General features: G+C 41.3%; 1 protein-coding gene across 24 annotated transcripts in view; it reads right to left on the reverse strand.

Moving 5' to 3' along the window:
* The window catches only part of ZBTB20 (zinc finger and BTB domain containing 20), a 453,552-nt gene that overhangs the window by 10,858 nt on the left and 420,770 nt on the right, over window positions 1–21,924 (reverse strand). For 23 of the 24 annotated variants that reach the window (XM_035541088.2, XM_035541086.2, XM_035541105.2 and 20 more), the window contains one exon: window positions 15,053–15,240. The gene's annotated coding sequence lies outside the window, so the exon portion shown is untranslated. Of the gene's footprint in view, window positions 1–5,606; window positions 5,663–15,052; window positions 15,241–21,924 lie in introns of all 24 variants that reach the window. The other variant, XM_035541102.2, reaches the window with a different exon arrangement.

Genomic DNA, 21,924 nt, shown 5'->3' on the forward strand with positions numbered 1-21,924 from the left:
CACACACACTCACCTACTCGCCGCACAGAATGCCTGGCTCGGGAAAAAGATTGCTGTCTCAGGCTCGTCTCAGACCTGCCACTCTTTTAAACTTGAGACAGTGGGAGATTTTCTGTGAAATTCAAGTGGTCTTTGTTAAGTGTCCTCCTACCCCCCTTCCCTTTTTTTTTTTGTCCAGTAAACACGATGTAGAGATCCCAATGGACTCATTCTGAGAAACTCCTGTAAAATGGTTTTGTCCCCTTTCTGTGAAGCAAGTTCTGATTGGTGGGACATTCACAAACCATATAGGAAAGAATGGGTTTGAAAATGCAAAGGCCATTCTTACCCAGATGGGCAATGAATAGGCATTTGGCCAGTAAAAAAAAAAAAAAAAAAAAAAAGTAAGAATAAAAAAAGAAAAGAAAAAACTGCACATTTGCAATCCTCCTGGGATACAATTTGAAGCTGGCATGGCATAAAGGTGAAACATTTTACTGTGCAACTTTGAAAAAAGCTCCGTTTCCCCATATGCAAATGCACCGATTAAACTGTCAGGCTATTCACAGAAACATGCATGGAATTCATCCTCAACTAGTAAGAAGGAGCACAACATGGATGGGAAAGGGAAAAACTTTTGTTGTGTAATACATGACTGAGTGCTTAGATTAGTGTTTCCCTGAATCTCATCCACCCCTCCTGCTGACTTTTATACTAAGGGTATTCAAAGGAAGGCAGATTTTACCATGACAATAACGGTGACAACCTCTCCCAGTACAGTACCAACGGGGAAGGCAATGGCAGAAGGAAACAGCAGGCAGTGGAATCCTGGAAGATGCTATAGAAAATGTGGAAGTGCAGCCCTGAGATACATCGAGGACTGCCTGAAGGCAGATTTCTATTTGCCAAAGCTACAGTACATAGACCTACATAAAGCTAGAAAGGTATGGCTCATAAAAGTGATTTTTTTTTTTTTGCTTGCCAGAAACAGAGAGAATCATCCCAGCAAACACATGGTGTAGCAGAGCTACAAAGATGTACGGAATACTGCAGGTCGTACACAAATGACTACGTTGTACATTTTAAAATGTATTTTGTAAGGGATTTTTTTTTTTTGTACAGCCACTAGATGTCCCTTTCTGCAAAGCCAATGCTTGCTGCTTTAAAGCTCATAACCGAACGATATCACAGAATTCGATTTTCTCTAGTGTCCTTTAAAATCACAGTATCGCAAAGCTCATTGCACAGTAATGAATGACCATTTCTAGAAACAGTGATGAGGAAACCACCAAAGCTATTGTAACTCAGCAGTAGCTCAGTGCATGGCCTTTACCTGAAGCAAACTATGACACTGAAATCCAGGCTCTTTTTTGAAACTTGCTGTGTAGTCTTTCACAGGAATAACTAGCAGAGTGAACCCCAAAGGCTCCGTCTTACTTTCATACTTAGAGGGTAAAATGAATAATTGCCCACCAAATGAAAGAGTTGGTGGGCCTGTAGAAACATATAGATTGAGTTTTGGACTCACTTTTTCTTTAGAAGCATTCAGAAAACTGTTCGGCAACAAATCTTGTCTATGTATCAGTGAGAGGAACTACAACTATTTTGAAATTGCTGCTTACTTTGTCTTCCTGACGAGCTTCTCAGGCCTTGCATTGAGAATACAGTCTGAGAGACAGAAGAAAAGCTGGAGGCATTGTATCTCCTATAGAATATGTGCATCTGTAATTCAGTCATTAGTTTCTGGAAGCACCACAAACTGAAGTAACCTGCTGCTGGAGACCAGTATCATCATCTACTTCTTACTCTAATCCTTGGTCTCCAAATCAAATGTTGGAGGATTACTGCCTCCTAGTTGTATCAAAAGGATGCATTAAGTTCTTCACACAGTCGTCTAGTCTATTCCTCTTCCTTGTGGTGGGAACGATTTACTTACACTACTTCTTCAGCAACTCACCTAATGTTTGCAAAAACCAACAATGTGGGGGATTTCCACTCTCTCCCCAGACAGACTGCATACTATCTTTATAGCAAGGAAGTTTTCCTAGTATTCAACTTTCAAACCAATTAATCATCCTTTCCCCCAGCAGACAGAGAACTATTGACTACTTTCCTTTTTATAGCAGTCTCTTACATATTGGAAGGTGCCTCACATTTCTTTTTTAAACCTATTTTTTCTAGAAAATCCAAACTCAGTTCTCCTGATCACACTCACTGGACGTACGTTCTCTTCTCATTCTTATCTTCTTTCATATTCTATCCAGCTTGTTCTTCTCTCTTTTAAAATGCAGTAGATAAAGTACTAAAGTAGGCAGAATACTTTAGCTGAGTGATGTGAATGAACAGTTGCCTGAAACATCTCATATACATACACTTTAAATACCTTAAGGAATAAATAAAACCAAGCAAATAAAGTTCTGTTATCAAAATTAAACCCTACAGATTTTCCTTAAGAAAGGCATGTCTCAGTGAAGAATCCTCGATTTGGAATGAAGAAATCTCAACTCCTGCATAAACATGCCAGTTCAGGGGAAATACAGCGTGCCCATCACAACATATGAAAACCCCACAATTTCCATAGGAAGTTTTCTCATTTCCATGTATCAGTGTCCCAGCCTTAGCAATCATAACCATGGGTGCTTTCTTCAGTTCCAATGACCTGATTTATTCCTAGTGATGCAGTTTTTACGTTCTGTTGTTCTCAAATTAGTTACTCTAAAATAAAACTACATTAATAGAGTAAAAATATGTATCTAGTGTTTCCATAGACAAAATTAGTCCTGCATCAGGTTCCAACTCTTTGGGACCAAATTTATTGGAAGAACACTTTTTTCACTGAAGGAAGTGACTTGAATTTCAAATCCTGAAACAATGTTTGCGGCTGACTTCTTAGTATGTATATTTCAATGATTCCAGAGAGGCCGATGCAGCCAATCCTGTTCAGACTGATTCTCCTGAATATTTGGCCTCATTCTGAAAAGGGACCTTCAGGGGAAAAGCTTGTACAGAGTTTCAGGAACACAGGAAGAACATTTGTATCCTCAGCAGGAGATCTGACCAGGAGCAGCCCCTGCTTTCTGTTGCTTTAAAGGTTTGCTGGAATTTTCACCCAATCATCTGCTTGAACATCTTGAAAATCAGTATCTCCTTCTATAATATCTATCCAAAACAAACACCAGATGACACTACACGAATTGCCCTAACCCTACCAGATTGTTGTTAGAATCAAAATATGTAGCAGTCTACATTTAACAGGAAGTACTGTATTTTTACCAGCACAACATCTATTAATGTGTCAGTAATATACTCTATGGAAGAAAAAATCACTGTGTTCTGAAAGCTGTCAAACTTCTCTAAATTTCATAGTCTAATAACTACATTTATTTGAAAGACAGAAATGCATGCACACACAAGCACAACCTTATTCTCCGAGGAGCAAACATATCGAGTAGATGGCTAATAAGAAAGAGTTTGTTTAAACTTTGCTCAGAGGACAGGGTTTTTCTGCAGACTAAGCCATGTGCAGCAAATTTCCTATGGATGATTTATTTAGCTAATTGCCCTGTCCTTTTTAGCATCTACCGAATGATGAGATACCTATTTTACATAAAACTGGAGACAAAACCATAGGTGTCCAGTACATAAAATTGCTTCTATATCCAGTGGACATAAATCCCAAACGTCAAGCATAAAAGCCTCTATTTCAGTCTCCATGCTTGGGGAGCAGGCAGTGAATCACCTCCCTGTGCTTTGCCTGGAACTCTGCAGGAGGAGTCCATCAGCAGTAATCCCATTTACCCCACGACCTGCAGAGTAGCAACTCTGTGCCTCAGTTTGCTTCACATGTAAAAGAGGGGTAGCATCCCGCACCCAGCTTTGCCAAAGGACTGCCTGCCTTCGTTAATCTTTACAAATTGTTCTGCATTTCTTGGAATAAAGAGCACTAGAGAAAGACCAAGAATTAACTCCAAAGGTCTCTTCAGACCTCCAGGTTTACAAAAATAAAGCTTTCTTCTCACACTACTCTAGTGCTTTTGTTTCTTTACAACTCTTCTATGGTGAACATCCTACTTAAAACTGCAAAACACCAGGTAAAAACTAGCTTCAAGTCATAGTATTCTGGTGACCAAGGGCTTAGAAGTGTTATAGTACATTCACCTATTTTTATGTTAAAGAAATATTCAATTTTTAGACAGATTACTTATTTTTCCTGCTTTCCCACTAGTTTGTATTCTTGCTATTTTAGGAAGTCCAGAGGTACTTCATAGAAAAGAGTGCTTTCAAAAGCCACTTTTATTCTCAGGCACACATTTGAGATACAGTCCAACATACCTCCCTTGTGAATACTGGCATGCACTCTATTTTACTCAATTCTCTGCTCCTCTCTCAACTTTCATTTGCAGACCCTCCGCTGTTACAGCCATGCCAATATATCCCTGTAGTGCAGACACAGCCTATATGGATGGAGGCTGCTTTTCCAATAGGGGTCTACTACACCTCCAACAGAAGAACCACCAAAGCTGTCATCATAGCTGCATTACAGGGTATTTCACCAGGATGGCAGGGTCATTATATGGGTGTTAATTCTTGTGCCCCGGCCAGCTGTAATCAATTTACATTAGCAAAAGTTGGGATCACCAAACTCCACTGAAACCCGAAAGTGAGAAAACTGCAACTGCCCTCTCGTAATAGGAAACAGAGAAGGTCGTGTGGCCACATGATGGCACCATTTCCTAGGAAGAGAAACCAGGCTGTCCTCATCTCTTCCTCATTATGGAACGTTTTAATATTCTAAATGAAAACTGTTTCAACTGTGTTCGCTTGTTCCCAGAGAGCTCATGCACGATTATGCCAAGCCCCAGCATGGCCCAACTGTTTTAATTGGCTATAAGTTTAAGGCAGCTTGGTTCTTTAAAAATCTAGGTGCATGCATCTATTGCGAGTTTTCCTCTATGGTGCCAGGTACCGTTACTCCAAAGGCATGCTGAGGATTTGCAGTGAAAGAGTTACCAGCCAGGTAAGAGTTAAGATGGGCCAAACAATGCCCATGAAGTTACTGTGATAACACTCTCCATTTAAACAAAGGTTAGGGGTATGTTTCTTGGAAAAAAGGATAAACTTTTAGAAAAATGGAAGCAACCATGATGACGTATTTTGCTACTTCATGGTCCCGATTAAAAGCTTACCGTATTAATTAAGAAGACTTTCACCTGTTTCAAGGGCTTTTGTTTAAATCTTAATGGCATATTTCACATTGCAAACCTGCATGAAAAGCGAACAGGGATTCCTTTTGGTCATCTCACTGTGCCGGATCGTATACATTTATGTCCTCTCAGTAATCTTGTTCAGGGAGGAGAAAGGGCTGGGGCTGGGGGTGGGAGCTGAGTGTGGAGGAGGAATGAATTAGAGGGATAATAGGTGCAAATACATTAAAATGTGTCTCCAAAAGAGACGATTGCTATTCCATGAACTCTTCAGATTTGCCCTGTATTGTTAGGTTTTCCCCCAGGCAGAAAGACAAGGAGAAAAAGCTTATCAGTTTGAGTGTGGTTAAATACAGTAAGACTAAAAGCCTATGGGCTTTGGTTAAAAGGAAAATATAGATTAAAACCTCTTAAGATAATTACCTGTTTAGAAGATTTCTATTCAAGCTGGAATCCTCTAGGGGAGTGGTTGTAGCAGTCTGTTAGGAAAAGGGTGCAGTCAGAAATGGTTGGCTTTCATGGGAGAGCTGCAGTCTGTGGAAGAGCACTGCTTATACCCTACATGTTTCCAGAGAAAGGTCTTTAGAAGCAGGAGATTTTGTTCTGGTCACAGAAGTAGTGGTTGATGGGAGAAAAAAGGAATAGATGAGAAGCTGTAAATGCCAGTCCCCAGGACTGGGAAAAGAATTCTTTTATCTCTTCCAGTGGCTGTGTCTCAGTTCTAGGTAGAGGAAAGCTATCACATGAAAATGCTAGATTTTATTTGGTTATTTTTTCCATTTATCTTTTTTACCTGCTAGTGAAAGGGTAATTGTTAACTAATACAACTGGGTACTTTGGTGAATATCTCAACTTAGAAATACTGTGAGGCAGATATTCATACTGTGCTAGACTGTGGCTTCTTTATTTTGAGTTTAGGGGGTGAGTGTTCAGGCCTGCTTCTGATTCAGATTTAAATATCAGCGGTAAACAGTATAAGCTCACAGCAATGATGCTGAAGGCCACAGGAAAAGTTTCTGTCCTCATTGAGACCTCTTCAATTCCTGGCAGCAGGCATATTCCAAACCCACCTGCTTAGTTTTGATAAAAAGAAAAACATAGGACAGAATGCTCTAAACTAACAAATGACAGTACTAAACAAGAACATAGCATTCATGGAAGACTTGATATCATTAGATGGATCTGTAGCACTAAATGCACATTGCTCTTCCAACACTTTTTTTTTTTTTTCTCTGCGGGGAAAAGGCCCAGGAAGTGCATGTATATGCATGGATACAGGTGATACAAACAGGTGATACTACTGTAGTACTTAAGAGTCGTTTCACAGGTGTGCCTTCAGGCACATTCTACCCTTTGCTCAGCCAAAAGACATGAGCGATAACATCTGGGAGTTTTACTTTTGAATACAGGGAGGGCTATGCCCTGTTTTGAAGCACTACATAGGATCAAAGCACAAGGTATTTTTGTTAAAGTTGACGTGGCTGCACACACAGGCATGAAGCTACGGGGAGAAGTCCCTTGCTCTGTTTTTATTTCCTCTATCATACCCCTTTTCACACAAAAATTGCTACTTTGTGTTTTTTTTTCTCTATCTGTGTAACATCAATAAATTACACGTTATCACTCCTATCATCTAGTTATAAAGAGCCTTTCAAGATTTTTAATAGATACACAATATTGCTACACTTACATTTTCACTGGTAAGAACTCCAAAATAGCTGTTGTGAGATTACTCTTAATTTATACTACTTCTCTCTTGTGGGTTTTCAAGAAGAAGCATTTCACCACATGTCACAGATTGATATGGAGTATATATTGAGCATCCCAACCAGGCAGAGATCCTTTCAGTGTTTAATACAACAAAGCTGGGACGAGTAGGGGTTCTAGGATTTGTTTACTTTTTATTTTCTTTCCATAGGCACAGTTAATTCCTCAAGGAGCTATTTGTGCTGACAGATTAACTAGACATCTTGAATTCTCTTTATATTCCAGTTCCTGAGTGGTGGAGACGTAAATCTAGATCTCATGTTATTTTAGCCTTCTAAATGACTCCATGGACAATGAAAAAAGCATAGAAGGCATAAATAAAAAGATGGTGCAATGGCATTCTCTTTAGAAACAATCACACTTGGTGTACTCTGGAACCCAAACGCACAAGGCCAGCAAGACCACATTGTCGTGTTTCATTGTATACCAGGCTGCGAAGACAAATGCCATGATAGAAATGAAGGAGTTTAGCGGAAGTTCACTCCCCAGCATCCCCTAGTACACTTAATAGACATTGGTTGGTGGTATTAAACAGTATCTTGCTTAATGTTTCAGGTTCTCTCCCAGTACCACGTTAAGACTTCACCACGTAAGCTGAGATGAAAAGAGCAAAAAGCTCCAGTGCTAAACAGATCAGCGATGAAAAGAAACAGAAGGTGACCAAGTCTATTTTTACATCTGTAACTTTGGAGTTGCATAGTTGCAACAAACCAGGCAATTAATGCACCACTCAATGCTTCCCAAAGCATGGAAAGTGTCTCCTTATAGCATGCAAAGAACCACCCAAGAGAGATGTAAGCACTGAGGCATGCAGGGTATTAATAACACACAGCAGGACAAAAGAAGATACAGATGCAGCTGTTTTAACTTTCTTCAAGGAAGAGTCACCTGTCAAGCATATGAAAATCTTTTGTGTTTGACTCTGCTACATAAAGCGTCCTTCTGTAGACCATAGCAGGGAAATTGTACATTTGGCTTAGGACTGAGGAGACAACAGCAGTTGCAAGCATGCTTAAAACATGAAATAGTAATGATCAACATAATTATGCTTCATAACCTTTGAGCAGATTATATAAAAAGGTAGTATGGGCATGTGCAACTTCAGGAAGGAGAACTAGCAGAAAAAACAAAAACAAAACCCCCAAACAAGAGGAAATTAGTCAGAAAGAGTCTGAAAGGAAAAGATAAGGAATTAAAATCTATAAGATCAGCAGGGAGGTGGCCTTAATAATACTTTATTAGAATCCATATCTAAGGACAACAACAACAAAAAAAGGAAGAAGAGAAACACTATAATGGTTAAATAACATGGTATAAGAGTTCTGCAAAGCTGAAAACGTATCCTTCCAAACACGGAAATCATGCCCAAGTAACACTAATAGAACAGAGCATAAACTGTTGCATGCTCGATGTAAAACAAAGATTAGGCAGGATGAAGAGGAAACGTAAAGAAAAAAACAGCTAGAAGTATAAAGACTGATATCGTAATAAAATATTCTTTAAACATATCAGACAAAGAAAGCATACAGGGCAATGACTGGTACCTAAGAAGAGCATTAGATTATGTGGATTGATAGATTAAATAGGCAAGAAGCAGACTCAGTAGGTTAGCTAGACTACTGATCTATGAAAGCAATAAAGGTAATCCAAGAAGTTACAGAAATTATCCAGTGGAATTTGCATTTTTTCCTTTAGTTTTCAGAATGGAGGACGATGGGAGAAGGAAAGCTACCTCAAGCAGGTGAAGAAGAAAGCACTGTCCTGGAGATTGTTACTGAACAAACAAAACAAAACTAAAACAAAGAGAGAAAAAAATAATAACAATAATAAAAAAAAATCCAGACCAACCAACCTACCAGAAACCCCAAACAACGCAGGAGTATTAGAATGTCGTAATAAACAGTGATAAACACTTAGGAGTTTTATAGTATTCATTATTCACTCTTTTCATGAGTGAAATAGTTGAAACACTCACGTAATACATAAAGGAAGGATTTATAGAAGACTTATAACTTAAAGAATGGCAATGAAAGTCAGTGGGGGGCAGACTCTGAAGACATGAACAGGTAAACTCAGAAACACACTACATATGTTTTAGTTGACAGTTACAGTATGCCTCAGTGGCTGCAGCATGAGTTAGAAATGGAAATACCATGGTATTTTCAACCTGGTCACCTCACAATCTTAAGAATGGAAACTATGGAATTTTAAAGAGTAATACGCTTCTTTTCCTCTTCCCTGATACTTAGAAATAATAGACATGCTGGGGACATATCTTCAGGTTCTCCCCTGAAATCATGAAAGCTGGAAGCTTGCACGGCTTTTTCAAACTAAAGCTGAAATTATGCATGTGTTCACTTATAGTTCCCTAAGTGGTGACCACTAAGAAAAGCCTTGAATACCACAAGCCAGTATTACAGTGTCATCAAATAAGAGAATCAACATTTAAGATAATTAGACAAATTTTAAAAAGCCTCTATGAGACTTATACATGTGATTTATGCATCAGTAAAAGTTAGGCTCCAAAGTCACACAGTTGCTTCTGAAAACATACTCACTGACTTCATAACTGAAGTACCATATGTTATTAGTCATTTCTCATGAGAAGAAAAGCCCGAGAGACCAACCTGACAAAACTCACTTAGTGTACTGATTAAGAATACAGAGACCAGTTCCTATCAGTAGTACAACATTATACAGCACCACTTCTTCAGTGGATTGTGACGGCTTTTTCAAGAGAGGCAGGGCGAGCTCATCTTATAGTTTTACATACCTTTACTTGTACTTACTTCTGGCTCTAAACAACTCAAACAACATACATCTGCTTCAGTGAAAACAAAAGTCATTCCTGCCTGGTATTTCTTTGATAATATTACAAACAGAAATAAAAACATACAGGATGCAGAAACCATCTATGACTTGAAAAGCCAAGTATTTACTAAGCAGAATTCTGAATGTTCTGCAGGACAAACGTATAGCTACCTCTCATGAGATCAGTATTTGAGAACCATGCATGTCCTTGCTTTCAGCTTAGCTTCCTTTAGAAAAGGCTCATATCATTATTATATTGTCTACAATAGGTTACCTAAACATACATCCTTTCTTAGGTCACCAAAAACAACCTAAAAATATTCAGCTCTAGCTAACACATAGATAACACATAGACTAGCAAAAATACGGATGAAATGACAATTAATGTACTGCCCCTGCCACTGAAAACAAGGAAACTGGTAGAATCAGGGCCCTCCTTCTCCCCTCAGAGTAGAAATTGTTTCAAAGCTCCAGAGCAGTTCTTAGGGAATCATAATCACACATTTACAGAGGCAAAGAGGGAAGACCATAAGGGCACATAACCATTCTCTTCCTGCCACAGAACCTCAAAGAGGAACACAGGAAACCTAAAACATAAAGATGAGGCCAAACCACCTTAGGATCCATCTAGTCTCTACATTAGCCATGGGCAAATCAAACCTGTTGATTCACGAGAAGGGAATGGACGATCTCTCTAGCTGCGCAAGAAAATTAAAAGCTAGAGTTTCACACCTACTCTCAATGCTCTGTGGAGTTTAGGAACCTCTTGAGGTTCCCTCTCTGCCTTTCCCCATTTTGCTGGAAGGCTAACAATCTACAAAAAGCAGAATTTAGAAAAAGAAAACAGCCAGCCTCAAATTTCCCATCCTGTGAAAGTTAAAAACTCTGGAATTGGACCAAGTCAGCCACATCACTTGAGGACATATGGACAAACAGTTCAGATCTAGTCTATCACCAAAAGTGCTTATAAAATGCATTGTATTCAATACATAAGAACTCTCTGGCCCCTTGTTAAAACATTACTTATAAAAGTCCTCCCCATCACAACAACTTGCCAATGATTATTTCATGGATTTTTCAGAAGTTATCCATGCCTCACTTTTCTTTGCAACTTTCATTCCCTATCAGAGTCTGTGGTCTCTAAAAATTCTGTGGTCTTTAAAATCACAAAATTTGCTCCATCAGTGTTTCCAATAATTGTCCAACCTACCTCCCAGTCCCATGGAAGCTCTTTGCTAAGATGTTGCTTTTCCCATGTCTGGAACAAATTCCTACACAGATGGACCATCCAATGTCTAAGAATAACTCTTTTAACTATCAATAGAGACAAAGAGATTCAGTTGCACTTTTCCCATGGGATTCCTTTAAGTTTGGACACATCTGTTAAGATGCATACATCAGAGCCTGAATGAAGTTTTTGTCTGATTGTATCTCTTAGCACTTGTGGAAGTTTCTGCCAAAATTATCTTATCTCTTGGCACTTGCAAAACATATATACTGATATATGCTTTCTAAAGGCCTCCTGAAATAAGTGGCCTATACAGACCAAATCAGTTTAAATAGAGAGCAAAGTCCTGATGACTTCCTTTCCTCCTAGCAAAATCTTTAGAAGCTCTACCTGAGGGAGTTCAGCCTTCAAATCTACTACCAACTTTATGCGTCCTCTGTCCCTAAACAAAAAAGTGTGTGGAAAGTTGCAAACAGCACCAATCTCATATACTTTACTTGGCTTCTCTGTAACCTTTCCTGAACCTGTGCCTCCATACTCGGCTTTGTAGTTTTTTGCACAAACACCTTTCTTCTGAGTAAGCAGCTACATCTGTTTGTGACAGCTGAGTAGCTAGAGGTGTTTGGAGCTCTATCAACTCACTCTATGATTTAATTCCAAATTAATTCAAAGTGGTGCTTTCTATTTGCCAAGCCCTACATGAAAACAGTTACCTCAGGAAGCACCTCTTTCTCTAACCTCTTTCTCCAATTGCATGGCATGAGCTCACATTTTCTAAGACTGAAAAAAATGAGAACTGGACACAATGTGTCCTAAGTTATGGATTTAGCTTCAAAGATAAACCTGCACTGGAAATACATCATAATGTTCAAATCCAAAGTCCTAGAACAGTCAGAAGCAATTCAGTTTCATTGTGAATAAGCAGCACCAGAAGCAGCAGGTAGAATATACTACATTAAGCCCTAAATTAAGTTGTGTGTCACATACGACTTTACTCAGATTTTTTTTTCCCCCACTAGGTACTCATTTCAGTAAGACTAGCATTCAGACTATTGCTTAGGCTTTCTTCACCTCTGCCTTTTATGGGCGAGAAGCAGATGGCTATCATGGAGCTTTTATTTCCTATGCTTGGAAAAAGTATTTTGATGTGAATCATTCCAAAAGCACCCTGATTTTTTAAAGTAAATTGGCTTATGAATATTTCTCATAATAAATATGTGGTGGTGTTTTCTGCCAAGCACTAGTGATTGTGCATGCAAAATGGTCAGTGAAGATTTCAAACTGATTTGAATAGGTGGCCCATAAAATCCAAGTCTTTTTTCCAGATACATGAATGAGGGCTTATGGAGCCATCTGTACATCAATACATTTTTCCAAGAATGGAAATACCCTACATGCTGACTCTTTCAGGGTGTTACTAATATTTTGCATGAGACAATTCCTCTCAAACTTCCTGTCTAATCCTAGTTTCTAAATAGAGTATTTATCATCCTACCCCACCAGAATGAAAAATGCCCTCTTGAGAATGAAATATAATCTGCCCAGTCACAAGGGTAGAGGCTGCATGGTGGTCCGGACAAGGGAGGAGAAGCAATCCTGTAGTGTCTAGAAGGTAGGCAGAAGGACTGGAGGTGATACTGGCCCAAAGAAGGAAGACTTCATCACAGGTCCAAATGCTGAGGGCAAAAAAGAGATGTGGCAACATAGTTCTGAGAGGAGGGGAAGAGAAGGGCAAAGGGAGGGGTTCTAGTGTGAGAGGAAAGGCAGGGGAGGACAGAGGTAAGGAGAAAGAGTTTATAATGACAGGGAAGCACATTTTTAAATGTTGGGAGCTACAAATACTAGTATCTTGGGTCAATTAGTGTGTTCTAGCAGAAGGAATTGAGGCAACATTAATAAAAACACACGAATACATAACGTGGTAGATAGCTGTAGTAAATATGCAGACGTAAATTTACCGTGCCTTATTTTGTCTTCATGTGAGAAACTGGCATTGCTATTTTGCAAGAGCGTGCCAAACACTAATTATATGCATACTGCCCTAAACAAATACAGCCTGATGAAGGTTATAACCCAGCATAAATAATGGAAGTTTTTCCATTGGTTTCAAAGCACAAGGAATCAACTAACAGAGATCAACACCACAAGAGGCTTTATCATTTCTTGAATTTTTGCAGGACTCTAACTGTATTTTGGGAACTAAATTTCAACAGCTACTGAAATAGGAGAGTATTAATGTTGAAAATATTATTAAACTTCTTTTCTGAAAAAACGACTTCCATGTGAAAGGAGCATCCATTCTGGGTTTGAAGTTTTTCATTCATATTCATACTGTGAATTTAGTAGGAGTGAAGGTGATTTGGGGACATTAAAACCTTTGGGGTGTAAAAGACAGTTTGTCCATTGAACAGGTAGAGCATGAAGAGCTGTAGGCTCCACCTCCCCATGGTGCCCTCTGCCAATATTCCTCACCCCTGAACTTGGCCACCTCAGAAAGCAAAAGCAGGAGGTAATTCTCTGAGTTCCCTACAATCCCTGCTGGCCTCTGTCCTAAGGTTGCTTTCATGGGTTTCTATTTGTACTGTCAAAAAACATCAGTGTGAGGTTTCAAATCCCATTTACTAATGAACTCTTTCATCTTTGTGAATGGGATAAAGTGATTCTTTGTTTGAAAATAAGGATTATTTTTTTCTTGTTGTTCTGCTCATTTTTGCATCTTTTCACAAGCTTTTTGTTTTCAGAAAACATTACAAGACAAAACTGTACCCCGGTTTTAACAAAGAGTCTGACATCTCCAATTTGAAGAGAATTCTTACATATACTAAATAGCATGCTGCCTGCTGCTCAATTGTTTAACGTCTCTTTCTTCTCCCCAAATCACCAGGTGAGATTTAGGAAAGTCTCCCCAATGTTTTTATCAGCTCTATTAAAATCAAGATTTCTAGAAGAAGCTCATAATGAATACAGTCAGAAGCCAGCAGGAATGAATTGCAGCTAAAGTGATTTTGATAGTGATGAGCCCTATAACCCAGCTGCTTCCAAGTTTGGCCCTGAGGCAGGATTTTTAAATTAAGAAAAGAAAAGAATATACATACTTTTTAATCTGATTTTTTTTTATTGTCATGCCCTGAATTTTTTATAGGCCTTTGCAAAGTCTGGTTGGCTTCTGAGCTCTTGAAACCTGGCATCATCATCTTTCTTCCTCCTTTTTTCCCCCTTGTAAGTTTACAAGATCCTAAAAGCACCACAAAAGAGGAAAGCTATATTTTATACAACTAGTGAATGATGAGGTTGACATCACCCTCTGTGTTCCTGCCCAAGAGACTTTCAGGCAGGGACCACTATGAAATGATGTTGTTTTGAAGACTTGACAGGGTAAATGCTGACTTTCTAAAGCATAGTTTTAATCATTTCTCTCTCTTTTTTTTTTTGGGGGGGGGGGCAAAATTTTCAATTTTGCATGTCCCTTAAAAGTTAATATCCTTTAAAAGTTAACCCATGCTGAGTAATCTGAAAGTGAATGCACTGAAAATAAGGGTCTTAGGCTGCTACAAGCACAAAAGTTTACAAAGATCTTCCAGACCCCTCACATGCTGAATATGAACCCCTCTACAGAAGCACTCCTCCCTGTCTTGATGGAAATCCTTTACAAGCCAGAGTGTTAGAGCCAGACACTTGTTTTCTCCCACTGGAAAACAGTACAGGCAGAAACTCCCAGCCAGTAGATATGCTTGGGTAATGAGAAGCATATGACTACCTGAAGAGAAGTAACTACAGTTCTTGTTAGAAGGAGACACACTCAGAGGGTTTTCCCTTTTTACTTCATAAGAAGTAGGAGCAGCCAACATGCTCTCATCTTCCTCTGGTTGGCTGCATTATCGTGACCCTAACACAAAACACTGTTTTAGGGATAATTCCCAAAAAAGGGAAAAGGTAAACCCTGAGGAAGTCATGCTTGTGCCATTATGGAAAGAACATCCAACTGGCTGGAAAACATGGTCTGCAGTAAGGAACATCTTTTCAGGAACCCTGGTGCAACCCAGGAGTGTGTTGGTGTACTCACAATCAGATGACCCTGTGTGTGCGTGCAGGTTTGTTGGTGAATGTGGTGAGTGGATGAGGGCCGGGCTCAGAGACGGAACAGCTTCAAGGTTCAGGCAGGGAAGGCCCGGCTTGGCGCTGCATGCACCCGTCTGAGTAATCTCATTCTCCTCAGACGCCTTCTGGTTTTCAGCTGTCTTGGGTTTCTTCCTGAAAATAAACAAAGAGACCTTTGAAGGGACTGACTGCATATTTGGGAAAAGGCATTTTTAGAATCTGTTAAAGATAACTTTCTTTTTCCCCCCTCACCCTCCCTCTCTCCTCCCTTTTCCCTTACAGGGAGGGAGGCAGAGAAGACTCTCCTCCATGCTTCTTGTTTGGAAACAAGCTGCTCCTTGTTTTGACTCTGATGCAATGGCCCTGAGACTGTATTACAGCAAACAGGCCAAGAACGAAACTCCTCATTCTGCCCCTACTGATGACATATAAAATGAAACTAGTCCCAGTGGTTTAGACAGTCGAAGCTCCATTTGACAAATATTAACTAAGGCTGCAGCGTTCTGAACAGAAAGTTATACAGGAATGCAATAGATTTGTCTGAAAAGCAAAAAATATGCAAGTTTCCAGTTCAAAACAAATCAGGGCAAAGACCCGTTTTGTAGAGAAAAGCAGTGAAGTAATTTTGATATGCAGAGGTCATTTAAGTAAAGTGTTAGGATTTGGAGCCTGAAAGAACAGGCTACAAGCACAATGCGTGCGAATCCTCAATGCCTCCGTCTATTCAGAACCTCATGGCATTTTGTAAACACAAGGGACTAAAGAGCGTTAAGCAGGTAGTGATTACTCATTACACAAATGGGGAAACCGAGGCACAACAAAGAGACATGATGGACTTTGACTCATACAGCAAGTCCTCTGTACAGGCAGGCAAGAACCTGGATCTCCTCTTTGCTTCTTTTCTATTTTAGACTTGAGAGCCACACTTCTGCTGCTCCCTCAAGGCAGGTAGCTGCCAGGGGGACCTTGGGACACAGCCTCTAGCAGGGGACGCTGCTGCCCTGGCCTAGGATGTGGCCAACAGCACCCAGATAAACATTTGGCATGGGGTGCTGCTGGGGCCATGGTAGTGCAGCCTGGCATCCACCACTTTTTGTCTGGGTCCATGCTGGTGACAGAGCTCCTCTCGATGGGGACAGGTCCTCTGTATGAAGGGACAAGCCATTAGCCATTGCCAGCATGGGAAGGGCTCCCCATAGGGTATGTGTCCACCTGGGACAGCTTGCAGCCGACACGGTGAAAAACGTGATTTTTGAGACCTGGCAGGGCCTCTGGCTCAATTTTGAGACGACCCGGCCTTACAGGGACAATGGGGGGCAGCGGGACTCCCGCCCGGCCGAGCAGAGGCCAGGGCCGCTTACATAAAGGCGTTATATAAGGACGGCACGCCCGGCCGGGGGCAGGGCCCGGGCCCGCCGCCATTTCCTGGCGGTCGCCGTCGGGGGGCAGCAGCCGCCCAGGCCCGGCTGGGCTGCCGTGGCGTCGGAGGTGTCACCTCGGCCGCGACTGAGAGCTCGGTGGGTGTGCGAGGGAGAAGAAGAAAACAAAAGTTAAACGGGCCAAAAAGATATAAAACAAATCACGACGCACCCCCCCGCCCCTTTCCTGCCCCTGCTCCCGCCTTTCCACTAACAACCCACAAGGTGAAGAAAAAGTGGGGAGTTTTTAGTTTCCTAAAAAAAAGGGAAAAGTGAGGCACAACAGGAGGAAAGACCAGTGTGCACACAGCGGCGCGACCCCCTGGAGAGGCCAAAATGCCCCCAAATGCTCCCTCTTGTCCAGAAGGACTGCTTTCGGGTGTTGCAGGGGTGGTTTTCAGGGAAACCAAAGGTGATCGTGGGCAACACTGCTCACCCCGAGAGTGCTGGTATCCCAAATGTGTTTGTTTTGGATTACTGGGGTTAAAAATCCCCACAGCAGACACACTGAGGCATGGACTGAGGGCACAGCCTGCTGCTTTCTCCACATATATAATCAATATGCTCAAAATAACCCAGGCCAAAGTCTAATCAGATTTAAATTAAAACAAATAGGAGATGACAAAATGGACCTTACTTGAAGTTGTAAAGGTATAGGTAAGGGCTGAACCAATGAACTCTATCTTAAACAGACGGAAAATCAAAGTATTTAAAAACATATTTTTCCTGAAGAGTAAACAGAGCATCTCATCACTACAAGCTCTGGCATCCCTCAGTCTGTTCCCCATCCTGTCACCACGATCCATGTCTTGCTACATAGATGAGGATACATGAGATGTATAGCTTGCACGTGAGCATGTATAATTTAAAGTGCACAGACTGCATATGTTTTGTTCATAGCAGTCTGTGTAGCTCCTTGGCATACCAACTCTGGTAACTTCCATCGTATGCCCTCACACGTCGCATGTCCTGACCCCGTGACTTTTCCATGTGCACCCAGCATGTGCTGGATACTGCAGTGTGTATAAATCAAGTGTTTTTTTTACAGCATTGCTACCCAAGAAGCTTTCAAATAGCATGGCTTTTGTCCAGGCAGCAAACGATATACATAGTCAGTTAGACTCTGGTTGTGTCTGGAAGCTGAGCTCCCATATTTCAGCCGAGTTAGCTGAAGTTGAACACTCAAGAGTATGGCCTCTGACTCCAGCTCTGTCCACACACAGAGCTGCTTTCCCTGGGCAGGACAGTACTGTTATTTGCAGGGTAGGGGCTCAGTCTGAGCAAGCACTGCCTGTTGGTTGCTATCACATCCAGAGTGTTTTGTTAGCATGGACCAAAGCTGAGCTTTACTTCATTGTGATCAGGCTGATCCTGTGTCTACCTTCTAAAACTCATTAGAGGGATAGGTTGGAAATACTTGAAGTATAGGTAGTGACACCAGTGTGGCTGTGCACATCATCCCCTGACTCTTCCTTTCCAAACTTATGTATTTTCTACCTTGTTCTGCAGGCTGACACTGTGTTATTGAGATGCTCTTGCATCAGCACTTTTCCACATCAGCATCCTGCAGTGTGGAGACTTGTCCTCGCCTGGATGGGAAGAGAAGCAATGGTACTGACTGGCACTAAAGGCAATACCTTTCCACAGCAGCTCTCCATTTCTCTTACGGTGTTTGGACATGCCCTGTACCTCAGTATTACCTGAAAGGAACGCAAACTTCCATGTAGGGAAGTCTGAGGAAGGGAAACAGCCTACTGAAGAAACTCAAACGAGGTTCTTCTTCTCCAGTCTGCAACATCAGACTGCTGTTGTCAGTTACGGAAAATGGGCAAAACCAGAAACACGCTCCTATTTCTCTAAGTATATTGCTATCTTTTTGTTCTACTCTATCTCCCATATGAAAACCTCCTATTGCTATGATCTCCACCTATATATTCTACTTAAATATTCATACATTCACTTACATGGTCTACTTATATTGCTATCTTATTGCTATATTCTTCACAAGGAGAGTTGTTAAGCACTGGATCAGACTGACAAGACAGGTTATGGCATCTCCATCCTTGGAGATTTTCAAAACTTAATTGAACAAGGCCCTGAGTAACCTGATCCAGCTTGGAAGTCAGCCCTGCTCTGAGTGGGGAATTGGACTAGAGACCTCCAGAGGACCCTTCCAACCTAATTTCTTCTCTGATTGCATAGTTCTTCTATGAACACTTCCATCAGTGTGCTCTCTAATAAATCTCTGTGTTCCAGAAGGTAAAATGGGACACTAACTGTGGAAGAGTATGACTGGTCTTGGCTATGTCAAAGAAAAGAAAAAGGAGAAAGAGGAGAGGAGAGGAGAGGAGAGGAGAGGAGAGGAGAGGAGAGGAGAGGAGAGGAGAGGAGAGGAGAGGAGAGGAGAGGAGAGGAGAGGAGAGGAGAGGAGAGGGGAGGGGAGGGGAGGGGAGGGGAGGGGAGGGGAAGGGAGGGGAGGGGAGGGGAGGAGAGGAGAGGAGAGGAGAGGAGAGGAGAGGAGAGGAGAGGAGAGGAGAGGAGAGGAGAGGAGAGGAGAGGAGAGGAGAGGAGAGGAGAGGAGAGGAGAGGAGAGGAGAGGAGAGGAGAGGAGAGGAGAGGAGAGGGGAGGGGAGGGGAGGGGAGGGGAGGGGAGGGGAGGGGGGCGGAGCGGAGAGGAGAGGAGAAAAAGCACAGGGGTGAGAGTTAAAATGAAGCAAGTAATAAATATTGATTGTGGAGCCTTCCCAAAGTATAGCTACTTATGTACAATCCCTGGACTTCATTGACTGCAAACCTGGTCTGATTATTTCAATTGTGGAGGTCAGTCTACCTTGTTACTTTAGTTCATGTGAGTACATTCTCCTCTACAGACTAATCCTGGAAACAAGAAGTTTGCTATTGTTGCTACAGTCAATGAAAGTTGCAAGATATTTGCAAAAGACTTGGGAATTTGCCCTTGGAGCACGTGGGTCCAGTCTGATACCCAGTTATCTCTCTGAGCTCCTTCTCCACACTCACCTGCACAAGCCCTTCCAAATACTGCACTCACTCTTAAAACTATGAGAGGGCTATCCTTATCATCTTTGCTTCTTGTGAAGGTCAGCAGAAGGCCAATATAGCAAAGAGAAGGTACTTCTTTGTATGAACCTGATGGACAGACTCACAGAAGTTGGGGACAGAAAAGACACTGGCTTTTCCAAGCTAATCTGAGTCTTGAGGGTCACTACAGAATTCATACTTACTACTGATCTAAAAGAAATGTATCCAGTTGAGTTCTAAACATCCTACTTACTCATCTTTTTAAATGATGTGTCCTATGTCCAGATATGTTTATTTGTTGGCATTCATTTTCAGCATTCCTTTGTGTTTATTGTGTTACTTCTCATTATGTTCATTTACACCACTTAAAATACGTTTTCTTTCTTGACTGCACACTCTCCAACACCTAATAGCAGCCTAACTACATCCATTGTCATCCCTGAACAGAACCGTGTGTATTAGTGCTTTTCAGCTCTTGTGTAAAACAGGACCTACAATCCCTACCAGCTTTTTCTTTCTGTTTCCTGAAACTCCTCTGTCACTATCTTCAATGCAGTGAGGCATTCCCTCCTTTCCATCTACCTCAATGCTACAGTATCACACGCTAAGGTCTCAGATGGTGGACAACTCACAATATTGCAGCTACTGCAGTGATTGCACTGCATGCAAAGTAGGATAGGCCCCGTTCTATCTATGTGGAAGGCAGAACAGGTAATCCCTTGGATGTCCTAAGCTCAAAACTATCTAGAAACTAATTCCTACCACTGAGCCTTTCAAACTCCTGCTACCCTTACCCCTTCTTGCTGCCACTAATGCATTTGGCCTTCTTGCCCCCAGTCCTCCACTTGCTCTCCACATGATTTCTTTGCATACATCTCCCCTGCAGCCAATGCTTGAGTTTGGAATGAATTTCCCCTTGATGGGTTAGCAAGTTCTTCCAGCTGAACCCCCCCCAAATCAGGTCTCTGTCAAAAACAGGTAATGTATGTTGTTGAGCTTCAACTGCTTTTCACAGGGCGGCTACTACTAATGCTCGAACCTACCCTTATGGAAGGAGCAGCTCTTTATCCTGTGGAGAGACCAAGTCAGCAACGAACAAATCAGCTCAGGTCTTGGATCCTGTGTAGCTGCGCAGAACCCACCGTAGTATCCTGGCTCTCAGGGGAGGCTATGATACTGTGACCGTATAAGAATAATACTACATAATGAACAATAACGAGGCAGTTTTCAGCCTCTGAATACAGGGAGGGCTGGGTCACCAACCAGACCTTTGTTCATTGCATACTAAGCAGCATGGAGGGAACATGTCACAGGTTGCTGATATTAGGAGTGCTGATGCTGGTTGAGTTTGCCCATCCATGTTCCAGGTATTATTTCTCTTCCTAGCAGATACTGCATCACCTTCTAGTAACTGCCCTCTGGTTGCCTGTAGTGTCCAAGCACTGTACTTAACTCACGAGTGTACAGTTTGTCTGTAACCTTAGTAATAGACTAACCTTAGTAATAGACTGCATATAATTTTTTTAAAAAAAAAGGCTTTTTGGACCTTAAAAATATAAGGGTGTGAAAACAATTCACGTCTGGTTTTAAGCAGTATTTTTTCTCAGTGCTGTGCTGCACATTCTTCCTCTGCCTGTATGCGACTAACACAGCTCCTGATATCAGAGCTTATCACTGCCAGTGTTGTGTCTCTTCCAGACGTGACATTGACAATACATATTTAGAAACTGACAAAGTGAAAGAGAGAGATGAGTATAATCACTGAATAAAAAAAACCCACACAAAACACAGCAAACAAACGACAACAAACAAAACCAAACAAAACACAAGAGCAAAAAGCACTTAAATCTGCCCAAAGCCCTCACCTCAAAATTCAGGGCACACTGAACACTGGAGCCACAGGTGAAGCTTCCTGAGACAAGCTTGCTTTAAAAAAAACCTAAGCCATTCCAGTTTTCCTGCCAGAAGTGTTGCTTCAGTAGTAAGAAGTCCTGCACAGGCTGACTGCCTGAATATTCACACAGCTTCTCTGATGATTTTGCAGCCACATTGATCTTCATGCTGTTACAGCTACATGAGTGGCAGTTTGTTTAAAATCTCTGATTGCAAGTTTGTATCATACAATAGAAAACACAAACTCCTGAAAACATCGCCATAAATGTAATATGAAAGAGAAATCCCAGCAGAATACTGCAGAACAAGAATGGGAGGCATGGAGAGCTGACAAGAGAGGCGCAATGTTCTTGTGTAATAAAAGCCTGGAAAATTTAATCAATGCAGAAAAGTAAAATAAATTCAAAAATCCCTTATTGGAGACTGATTAACATAATCAAGTTAAACTCAGAGATTAAGTTCAACTTAGATTGAAATTTGCTGGGTC

This window comes from Cygnus atratus, chromosome 1 (assembly GCF_013377495.2).
Source record: "Cygnus atratus isolate AKBS03 ecotype Queensland, Australia chromosome 1, CAtr_DNAZoo_HiC_assembly, whole genome shotgun sequence".
Classification (NCBI taxonomy): Eukaryota; Metazoa; Chordata; class Aves; order Anseriformes; family Anatidae; genus Cygnus; species Cygnus atratus.